The 12,771-nt window shown below is 32.5% G+C and overlaps 1 protein-coding gene across 2 annotated transcripts in view; it reads right to left on the bottom strand.

The window, feature by feature from the left end:
- TBC1D5 (TBC1 domain family member 5) overlaps nt 1–12,771 on the bottom strand; it is a 504,213-nt gene that overhangs the window by 460,327 nt on the left and 31,115 nt on the right. For both annotated transcript variants that reach the window (XM_036267496.1, XM_036267498.1), the window contains exon 2: nt 9,115–9,201. The gene's annotated coding sequence lies outside the window, so the exon portion shown is untranslated. The remainder of the gene's footprint in view (nt 1–9,114; nt 9,202–12,771) is intronic.

The following is a 12,771-nucleotide window of genomic DNA, read 5'->3' on the forward strand; positions in this document are numbered from 1 at the left end:
ATTGTAGACCCCGTGGGAAGTTAAAATCATTCTTAGCAAGGGCTTTTCAATAACTGGTTCTACCATTTCTTGTTAGAACAAACAGGCTTGAGAATCTGACTCCCACTCCTTGGCTCTCACTTCCCTGTAGGAACCAGTCACTTCGTTAGTCAATATGTTCTTTTTCATTTTCTTTGTTTATGTGAGGTATTAAACTTCTTCTTCTTTACAAAAAGAAATAATTCCTAGTAATCCTTTAGACGCATCTAATGAAACCTTACTCTAAAAAAGTTCAGTACCACAATGAACAGGTTTGGTATCTTTCATCAAAATTTTCTGCAGTCGTATTTCTGTTAAGTTTTGCCCCATTTCTTTATAGGCCTTTGGAACTCTGATAGGTCATCTATAGCTAAATAAAAACAGTGCCTCCCATTTACAATCACATTTCTACACTAAAAGAAAAGTTAAATATATATTTTTGTCACCATGAAGAAAATATCAAAGATACTGTTAATTTTCATTAGATACATCTAAAGAATATATCAAAGATTTGTTAATTTTCACAAAAACTGATATTCTCTCAAACCACAACCATCATATTTAAAGACTGACCGGCTTGTTATCTTAAACAAGAAATCATATTCAACTTACATTGATGTTTTCTATCTGAAGCATGTCATGCAATATTGTAATTTATCTCATAAATCTACTAGAGTGTGATCAAATCTTATCAACTCTGATTGGCATAAATTTAAAACAATGAAGCAATCACATCTGTTAAACAAATCTAGCTTGCCAGACATTTTAAAAGTTTATACAATAGCATAACTATATTTTTTTCTCCATAAGACCTTTCTGCATTTGATTTCAGTTTTTCATAACTTTTTTTTTTTTTTTGCCTTTACTGAGTTCAGTGTAACCTAGTATGTATGGTGGGATACAAAATAAAAGGTAAGAAGATGGAGAAATATGGAGAGATGGAGTGATAGAGATTGTGTAAGTGTGAACTGGGTACACTCCAAAAAAATATTTTAATTAAACTCCAAATGAATTACAAGGTCTCAAGATAAGGGAAAATAAGTTAATTTGAATGAAAAATATAGTATATCTAATTTTATCCTGAAACTACTCCTGAAAAAATATAGGTTAAAATGAGAGATAAATATTAAAAATAAAATTTCAACACTGTTAAGTAACTTTCTCAAGTGATTAATCATTATTGCTTTATATACATCATGTCTAAAATATGACTTACTAATACGTAAACACTCTACTAAGATCGCTAAGATCGCTAAATTACTATTGATCCGATCTCTAGGCCATTCATTAGTAATTAATTATATACAATTTTGAGATATTTCTCATCCTATTGAACTTTGTACCTTCCACTCATGTGCATACATGTTCTTAAGTGAAGATACCTTCTTAAAAGTGAGTACCTCTTCAATTTCCCTTCATTCTAACCAGGACTCCATATATACTCAAAACATATTTTGCTGACTGATTTATTTTAACATTTCTGAAAATATGAGTCATAAGTCAAAAAGCATAAATTAAAATGATTTTATTTCCTACCATTAAAGCTAAAATTAATTTTAACAAAAACATTATGATCAAAGAAAAACTTCCCAGAGACAACAGGTAATTCTGATGGTGAAATGAACTCAAGAGAGTGACAAATACTTTTTACAAAATCTGCACTAATTTGGATATTTTCCTTTTGTCTGTGGATACAGCAGGTTTTCGGAATATAAATATACCCTGTTTTTTTAAAATTTTCAATTTTATTATTTGGAATTATTAGAACATTATGCAAAGAAGACAAGACTTTTTCTAAAATTTTATTGTACTCTCATTAATATATAAAACTATTCTCTAGTTATCTTTTTAAATATCTTGTAGCTTAATTCCTAATTCCATCCATTAAAAAATGATGCTCTGCCCTGGCCGGTTTGGCTCAGCAGTTAACAGCATCAGCCCACGGACCAATGAGTTGGGTGTTTGATTCTGGTCAAGGGCACGTACCTTGGTTACAATTCGTCCCTGGCCCTGGTTGGGGTTGTGCAGGAGGCAGCAACTCTATGTGTCCCTTTCAAGTCGATGTTTCTCTCTCTCTCCTTCTCTCCCTCCCTCCCGCTCTATCTGAACAAAAATGGAAAAATGTCCACTAGAGAGGATTAAAAAAAAAATGCTCCTTTACACTGAAACTTTCATGAATACTATATAATTTAGCTTCAAAGTAAAGACATTTCTTTGCTTATAAGACAATAACAGCATTAATATTTCACTAAAAGTATATCTCCATTAACTTTTATTTATCTATAAAACATTAATTAAAAAGAATTAAAACAAGAAAAAGTTACAATTCTTCTGACAGAACTGTACTGTTGCTACCTATTAGCTAACTCATTTCTATATTCTGTTTATGTTTTCATTCAAGAAATACTATGTTTTGAACAGATACTAGTAGAAATAAGGCAATTCCTGATTTTATCATGAAGATAAGCAATAAACTATAATTAAAATGTGATATAAGTACTCTACAAAGATTTGTAGAAGGTGAGATGATAACAATGAAGAATTAGGAAAAGTTTTCAAGAGCTACATCTTACAGAGTGAGTTAGCCAAGAAAAGGAGGAGTGAACCACATAAAAAGATGGAGTCACCAAAGATTAACTATATGGACTTATTTCCTCTCCCTCACAAAACCCCAAAGAGATCACAAATTTTTGGAAAACAGAGAAATAACATATGAAATGAAATAACTCATAGAAGAACCATTTTGTCCACATTCTGGCTCAACACTCAACCTCGTACATTCCACCTCCACGGCCTTGGTGGGGAATCTCCAAGGAAGAGAACTGGAAAAACAAATAATGAACAGGAGGAAGAAAATAACACAAGATAATGTCCCCAAACTGATGGATACTTGCTTCCAGAATGAAAGGGTCCTTTGAAGATCCAGTAAAATAAGGAATAAAATCCATTCCAAGACACATCATCATAAAATTTCAGACATAAAGATTCTAAAAGCTTCCAGAATGATAAAAACAGGTAGCACACAGCAGAAAACAATATGGAGGGGGAGAAATAGGCAATGGACTTTTCAGTAACAACAATGGTTTTTATAAAAGAAAGCCTTCAAAATTCTAAGAGAAAATGATCTGCAACCTAGAATTCTATACCCAACCAAACTATTAATCAAGGCTGAGAGTAAAATAAGGTGTGTGTTTTTTTTATTTCCATAAAATGAGAAAATTTTCCACAGAGAAAAAGATCCACAGATAAGGAACAGGGCAAAGCTATCCAACCTCTCAGGATATCAAATCTTTGACCTTCTAGATCACACTAATACATCACAGCACAACTTGGAATGAAAATGGCAGCAGCACCTAGAAAATTGTAACCATAGTAAATAAAGCAGAGGAAACAATTAGAAGCAAGTATTCTTTGTCTGAGCAAAGATGCTTGTGAGATTGGAGGGAAAACCCCCATGACAATGGCTATTAGTCTTCAGATGAGAGTCTCTACATTAAACAAAATCAGATGACTGCCATACTGTTACACATTCACTTCTAAAGTTATGCTTACATGCATTATAAACAGTATCATTTTGAAGATAAACAAAACCATGTATCCACAGTATAGATATTATACAAAGATGTGCACACACACAAACACACATTTTCACTCACAACATGGCTTAATTTGGTTATTTTATAGTTAGGTTTCATTTAAGAAACCAATTAACAAAATATAACAGTATAGTTTCTATAAAGTAAGAGAATAATTAAGAGATAAGCCCGAGCCAGTTTGGCTCAGCAGTTAGAGCATTGGCCTGTGGTCCAGAGAGACCCGAGTTCTGTTCCCGCTGAGGGCATGTACCTCAGTTGCAGTTTGTCCCCAGCCCTGGTTGGGTCATGTGGATGGCAGCCACTCGATGTGTCCCTTTCACATTGATGTTTCTCTCTCTCCCTCCTACTCTACCTGAACAAAAAATGGAAGAATGTCCTCGGATGAGGATTAAAAAAAAAAAAGAGAGAAAGATAAGAGCAACAGTTCAAAATGCTTGTCGTTTACATCAGTTATCAATTTCAAAGTCCCCTTTAACCCACCCCTCTCCCCCAAAAAATGGACTAGTTTTAGTTATTTTTCACATTTTAAGTGAAAAACTACATCCATTCTATTTAGGTGCTTAAGACAAAGTAAAATCTCATCTTTCAACTCCATTATTATGCATACTTCATATGCAGTTAATTTTTATATATCTATGCAATCAGAAGTCTTATTGCAAGAAGCATGCAATAATGGGGAAAACAATAGAAAAAAAGTATTTCAAAAACAAAGAAATGATTTTACTAATTATACAAAGAACTATAACTTGCCAATTTTATCCTCTTCCAAACATCTTTACCTCCGTCTAAATTTTTTGGTATTGTGTACTGAGGATGACTTAAAGGGATTTGATAACCACTTTGGAACATGTATATATTGTCTTTACATAAGTTATTTAATAAAAACCTTTCCTATATATGACTTCTTCAATATTCCAACTTTTATTTACCAAATTAAAGTCAAAAATAGGATCTGATCAATAGATTGTATTATGTATTGGCATGTCAGGCTTATATAATTTCATTTGTGTGATTTCATTTTCTGTTTTTGTGGTAGTGGTATATTGTTTGGTATTTACTGTTTGAGTGAGCAATATCAATACTAATGTGGTCAAACTAAGACACTACATTTGGTCAATATAGTATTCAATATTAAAGACTCTTATATGTCAGTATTATTTTGTAGTGCCCTACAAAAACCTTCCAATATAAAAGTCCCCCTTTTAATGTACAAAATCTAAATTTAATAAGGTTCTATTTAATTAGTCCAGAATTCAAATATACATTCATGCCAAATATTGCAACCACATGGGAGATAGAAGAAAAGATATTTGAAACACTTCCATGGGAACAACCTTGGGTTACTCTCTTAAAATGTACGGGGACCCAAACTACTTCACATGCTATCCACAAAACAGATGAGGTAGGAAAGAAATCCTGTGTTTAATGTGACCTTTGGCTGTACTTTTACTTGTCATAATTATAAAGGAGCTACTCTTGGAGCCAACACATAAGCTATGTTATTACTCTTACAACTATAGTAGTATTTCATAAAGTGCTTCACACTATGACAAACTCCAGGCAGAATATATGGAAACTCTTACTTTTGTTACTAAGCATAATAGGCCTTTCCGAACAAAAACAGTTCTGATATTATACCTATGAATAATAATGATTGCATGAGAATTTTTCTTTTTAATGTACATTCAAATACAAATATGCCAGTGTGGTTACCTAGTTCAACTTAACAAATCATCTATAATCTAAATGCAAATTAAGGAGAAATTTAAATTTAATAATCTAATTATGACTTCAATAATGTAATATGCCATGTTAGATAAATACATGTCAAGAGGGAATTGAAAAGAAAATCACACACACACACACACACACACACAACCTTTGAGCAACTCTTCCAGATATTCTTATTTTTACACACAGAATTTCACCAGCAAAAAAATTATAAAATCTGAAAGTATAACAAATAGGATTAGTTTTCAGTACAATGTCAAATATGCTGTCAATTATATTTACAAAACAAAACAAGCACAAAAAAATCCTTGTGTAATATGAAGAAAAAATTTAGAATTAACTACTATATTAAGACCAATTTTGCCATACTCATCTTTTTCTTCCCAATAGAAATACCTCTTTATTTTCACCTTGAAAATAAGTTCCAAAAGCTGAAAAACGTCAATCATCCTTTATAAAAGTCATAGCTACAAACTGTCATGATTGGCTAACAAAAACACATAAGTGGCCATAATCAAAGTTAGTTTTATCATAAAATAAAACATTTCTAAACATATCACATGTGAATTAAGATTCCTTTTTAATTATTTTTTTCTTTATTGATTTTGAGAGAGAGAGGAAGGAAGGAGAGTTAGAAACATTAATGAGAGAGAACACTGACTGGCCGTCTCCTGCATGCCCCCACTGGGGACTGGGCCCACAACCTGGGCATGTGCCCTAACGTGGAATGGAACCAGCGACCTCTTGGTGCATGGGTCAACACTCAACCACTGAGCCACACTGGCCAGGCAAGATTCCTCTTAAATATATATTTTATAAGACTATCAGGAATTATTCAACAGGAATTTGAGATATTACTAGGGTGACCATAAGTCCCAATTTTGCTAAGAAGATCCCAGTTTATACCTATTGTCCTGGCATATTACAGTACACCCTTTCACTCTCAAAACTGGCCTGAATTGGATAGTAAATTATATGTTCATCCTAGTTATTACAGTACTTCATGTTATCTAAATCATGGGTTTGAGGATTTTCTAATGTAACATTAAATATTTACTTGAAAACTCTAACTTAAAACTTTGAGCCATTCACACAGTACCCTGCCATTCATTCAGATGCAGTTACTTATGGCACTCATTCAACATCACCAGACCTCTGTTGCTGTCCAACTCTAACTCAACTGTTTACTGATATCCTTTGTGTGTTTCAGACTGAGGAAGGAGGCTTCCCTTTATCAGCAGGTAGCAAACAGGGATGAAAGATCCCTTTCCCTTAGCCTCACACCAAATTCACTTTTTTCCTTACTCTCTAAGGCTCCCCAAAATCTTTTAAATAAATACATTTAAGTGTTTAAAGTTACAATTGGTTACTTTCTTGTTCTTGTTATGTACATATTTAAATACTTAACTGTGTATGAAACACTATATTTAGAGGTAATTTAATTGTATGATCAATTTAACAGATGATCAATATTATGCAAAGTGAAAAAAATTAGCAAATTAAGCCTATCAAAAATAAATAACTAAAATAAATACATAAAACAACTCTGGTGAAAAACTACATCCAACTACAAATACTGTCATGGGCTAAAGGAGACTCTTGAAAGTCAGACTAAATGAGTCCTAATCCCAGCACCATCACTTACTATCAGCTGTGTAGCAAAATCTCTGTTTCCTCACTAGTAAAATGAAGATAATAACTGTACTTATCTCACTGTGAAGAGTAACAATCCATTAAAAGATATAAGCACTGTGTCGGCATATAATAAGTGCTCAATAAATTCTATCTATTATTACAATAATCTCCCTAATGTCTCTTTTAAAAAATAAAACCTAAAAATTTATTTTGATGTCAGGAGAAAAGTTCATGTGTGTGTGCACACGTGTGTCTATTTTCCAATGAGAGATCACTTAATAACACAGATAGTAGTCCACAAATACTTGTTAATAGTGTGGGCTGGGTATATTACCATGATAACTAATACAGATCTTATTCAACATGGGAGAAGAAAGCTTTTTTCTTCTAAAGAAGTCCACACTGGAATACTAAAGTACATTTCAAAATAAAATTCCATATCTAATAGTATCTGTGGTTGTTCATCTCCAGAACAGAAAAGTCAATGACATGTACAATTACATACACTTTTAACCCCATGTATACAAATCAAATGAAACAACTTCCTTTATGGCAAGTATATGAAAATACTAAAGCAATATTCTAAATAAACATTCATATATTCAATATTTCAAAATAAGAAATTTGGATATAAATATGCATAATTTACAATTCTGCAGTGAAACCTGTCTACAGAGGCCATTTTCACTCTACTTCAACAGCATCCTAACAAGAAAGGCACAATGCTACTTCTCTCTGAATTGTTAAAAACTGTAAAATACACAGTAATTCCCTGCAAGCAAACACAAAAGACCATGTTGTGCACATGACACTCTTTTACCCAAACAACTGTTTTAACCTATTTATTTTACCCATTCAACAAGCGAGCCCGAATAACTATACTATCTTATGAAACAGAGCCAGAAGACAGAAGATATACCTTATTTGGTTAAAAATAGAAACTTTACATAAGAGAATTATTATATAAAGTCCAAGAAACTATAGCTTGCATTTATAAAGACCCTTGTCCATTTTAGTTCATTAAAATAAAGAGGCATAAAACTTTCCATAAGAGATATGATATGAAATAAATATGTCTCTACGATTGATATAAAAATCTATATATAAACATCATGCTGTTTTCCAATACACATATAATGGGGATTTAAAAAACAAAGGCAACATCAGTCAAATTTATATCTCAGGAATCCAAATCTAAGTTGGACTTCATTTCTCTGAACTTTCCTCAAAAAATTCCAGTAGTAAAATAGATTTTTCACCAAAGTAAAATAACTAGGACTCCGTTATTTATTCTAAAGCAAGTAAGAAATACAGATGGGTCCTTTAGAGACACAAAGGGTAATGTAGACTGAGGTTTAGAAGTCAATCGGTTGAGAGACGATAGGCTATATTACTAATTTGTAAGTGACTCTATAATGAGTATTCACACAACACACATTCTATCACTGATAACCCTAAACAGGTATATCAGGAGCTAAACAAAGCATAACTAAAATTTTATCTCTACCATAATTTACTTTTTTAAAAATCCATGGGCATTGCAATGAATATACTTTTGCCTTAGAGCTAATACTTTAATTTTAAAGAACCACAAAGAAAAAAATCAAAACTAGTCAGTAACAATGCAGCGTCTAAAAGCAATAAACTCAAAATTAAGTTATAAATAATTTAAAGCATGTCATGAAGATGTATTAATAATTCATCAGATAAATAATTTACTAAATAATCAAATAAATAAATAATGAAATACATAAATAAATCAGCAAATAAATAATTCTGCAAAATAACCCCAAACAATAAGTCACTCAAACAAATCACAAACCTACAAAACTACAATGATTTTCTGGATTCGGATAGTTTTAAATAAGCAAATGTACACAAACTAGATCAACCTCTGTTAGAATTAGAAATATTTTTCAATACTATTGGTAAAATCCTCATCTCAATACATAAGAACATATTTTCAATTTTTAAAAGACTGTATAGGATTACTTCTTATAAATTATTAACATGATTATAATATATCCTCCTCTTTATTTTACATATAATATCTTTGCCTAATATATTTTCCTCAAAACAATTGAACACTGAAAATATTCTTAAAAGTACACTTCTTTTTCAAAGCAATACTTACAGTATAATAGTGCTACAGCCTTTGATCGTTTTCCTATCAGAAAGTCTTCACCACAAAGTCTTCCTTCACCAAGTCTTTGGAAATTTTCTGCAGGGGTAGAAGAGTAAGAATAACCTTAATTATTACAGATGGCATTTCATTCACCAGGGAACATGTTTTATAATTCTAAAAAGTAGCAATGGGATGTGGACATTTTTAGTTGAAAACTATGTCAAGTCTGTAGAAGTCTTTAATGGACTAAGTACAAGCTGACAGAGGCCAGCTTCCTCTATTGGAGCTGACACACAAGCTGTTAAAATTGGCGGGATTTCAGAAGTGAAGACAAAAACTTCAAAGGACAAAGTGACGGGCTGACATCTAATGCTATCCTCAATTTGAGAAGCTCAGAATCCTTGAAAGAACACATGAGATCACTTAACTGTTACAATTTGAATGCAGTGACAATATAATTAGAAGACCACAAAGAGTCAAAACACAATTGACCTCATAAGTCAGTCTCTACTGAACATTTACTTAGTTTTTAACCATCCACAGTATAGTACTCTGGAAATCCATAAACATTAGATCCCAAACTATGATTAGTTCCCCACAGAAATAAGAACTTTGTAATGAGTTATGACACATTTAAGAGAATAAATTCAATCAATATGGCACATTTGAAAAGGAAACTAAAATTAATCAAAGCATTTTATATATAATGTAATCTCAATGAATTACCAAAACAACCTTCCAAGTTAAGTAATATTTTACCTTTTTTACACTCAAGAAAACTGAGACAGAGTAATACTAAGCATACTACCTAAGATGCCCAGTGGCACGGAAGATTCTAACTTTGTCTACATCAATTCCCTGTAACGGTTTGTTCAACTACCATTTGAGCCCAAACTAAAAAATACAGTAAATCCTAGACCACCATAATTGATTACAAATGGTTCTCAACTGGGGACAATTTGCCCACCCCCACCTCCCACCCCCAGGGACATTTGGCAATGTCTGGAGACACTTTTTTGGTTGTCACAAATGAAGAATATTATCAGCACCTAGTAGAAAGAGATCAAGGATGATGCTAAACATCCTCAATGAACAGAATAGCTCCCCCAACCACCAATAACAAAGAATTATCTGGCCTAAAACATTAATAGTGCTGAGGGTGGAAAACCCTGGATTAGAATATAAGTATCGTTGTAGTATATGAATTTCCTATTATAAAAGAATACAGATTTGGTTCAGAGACATAAAAGTTTTTTAATATGTATAACATTATATGCAACAGAATACCCTAGATGAAAATGTATATCCTTAGAAAAATGGGTATACGGAAACGTTATGTACTTTCTCCTCAATTATTCTATAAATCTAAAACTGCTTTAAAAAAATTAAAGCCTATTAATTTTTTAAAATGTGTATCCTTCACTTATTTCACTTAAGTTATAGTTTTCTTAGAATCAATACTAAAATATAAGTCTACAGTTATAAGCTTTTTAATTTCATTTATCAAAATTCTTCCAATAAAGTTAATGAGAGCATTAAAAGTCACATCTATGAGTTAACTTTGCAGTGACTAGGCAAGATATTTAATCTTATTAAAAATTCATAGGGTTTGAAGGGATTATTCTGATAAAATAATATATACTCCTCAGTGGTTTGGGGGGGTCATTAAAAGCTATCAAATGTTTTCTGAAAGAATATTTGTGATAATTAATAAAAGCACTTGAGACAAAATTCAGCAATATAATTATCAAAGAGCTCCAGAAATTATGTATAATTTTAAGTGCTTTCTTTTCAATACTCGCTCTCTAGTCTCAAAGTAGATTTTGGATTCAACCTGGATCTACCATGACACAACACATATTTCTTTATATCTGGCCTATCACATTACTACATAGAACATTAAACAATGGTATCTTTAATCAGACAGAATGAGGTCATATCCTTCCCCAGACAAAAAGAAAATTTAAATAATAATATAATAATTTAAGAGAGGAAGAAACAAAGGAAGAGAATTTCTCCCATGTAAATGTCCAAAAGTAGACAATCAAAGGCTGATGTGGCAACTCCAATATCAGGAGGCCAAGTTCCTTCCAACCTTTTGCTGTACCATCTACTGTTCTATTCAAAGTCGGCTCCTACTCCAAGGTGGCTATGGGAACTGTAGCTAATACATCCACATTGCAGGCAGCAGAAAGAAGGCAGGGGAAAGAAGGGCCCACCCCGCTCCCTTCTAACTCTATTTCATCTTACAGTTTATAAATTATAACTTCGTTTTAGCCACACCCAACCACTTGGAAGAATAGGAAATATAGTCTCCGACATCAGTAATAATACCCGGGTATAAAATCAGGGTTGTTTTTACTAAGGAAGACAGGTAGAGTAAATTTTGTAGGGCAAAATATAAGAGCCAGACTGCAGCAGAGGTTACAACTCTTCAGAGAAAACGCACTCAAAATTTTTCATTAGAGTGCTTCACTGTCAATTATATGTATATGTATATACATGTGTGTTTATATTTGTGTGTACATATACATGAAAGAAAACCTAAATGTTTAACAATAGGTGAATACTTAAATCTGGGGATAATCTCAGAATAGAATGCTATGTAGTCACTTAATATCACTTTCGAGAATTTTACTGGTAAAAAATATTCATAACACTAAATGAAAAAGAACAGACTTTAAAACATTTCATATAGCCCTGGCCGGTTTGGCTCAGCGGTTAGAGCGTCAGCCTGCGGTCCGGAGAGACCCGGGTTCGGTTCCCGCTAAGGGCACGTACTTCGGTTGCAGTTTGTCCCCGGCCCTGGTTGGTCGTGCGGGTGGCAGCCACTCGTTGTGTCCCTTTCACATCGATGTTTCTCTCTCTCTTCCTCTCTCTCCCTCCCACTCTATCTGTACAAAAAATGGGAAAAATGTCCTCGGGTGAGGATTAAAAAAAAAAAAAAAAAAAAAAAAAAAAATTTCATATAAAATGACCCATTTTCTATAAATATACACACGTACAAACACATACATATGGAGAAATGTTCATAATTTTAAACGAAAAAGGACAAGCTATAAAACATTTCACATAAAATAATCCATTTTATATAAATATGCATACATACACACACACACACACACATATATATACACACACACACATACATACATCATGTCTATACCTAGAGAAAGAGACTAAAACCATAAAACTCAAGAGAACAGAATTAACCTAAATGAAAATAGTGGTTTAGGCTTTGGGTTTCCCCATACTTTTCATTACTTTCTAATTTTTCTACAATAAATGTATATTGTGCTTATGATTATTTTTCATGAATATTTGGCCTACATGAAGGGCACCTTATAAAAAGTAGTTAAGAGTCAAGCTTCAATTTATTTTACTATTTGAAATTTGCTAATAATTTATTAAAGATGGAGGAAAATCTATAACTGAGCAATATCTTTCCCAACTGGTACAAAAAATTCATGTTTCTCTTTAGTTGGTAGTAAGAAGCTAACCTCTCTATTCCCTACTTGTTTTCAAGTTACTAACATTCACATATCACATTTGTCAGCTTTACACAAGTCACTCCTAACCAGATGCTACATCCATCATTCCTAACAATTTACCTTGACATATTGATTACTTTGCTCATCTCACTCTGTAGAACTAATCATTTCTACT

Source organism: Molossus molossus, unplaced genomic scaffold (assembly GCF_014108415.1).
Source record: "Molossus molossus isolate mMolMol1 unplaced genomic scaffold, mMolMol1.p scaffold_m16_p_18, whole genome shotgun sequence".
NCBI lineage: Eukaryota > Metazoa > Chordata > Mammalia > Chiroptera > Molossidae > Molossus > Molossus molossus.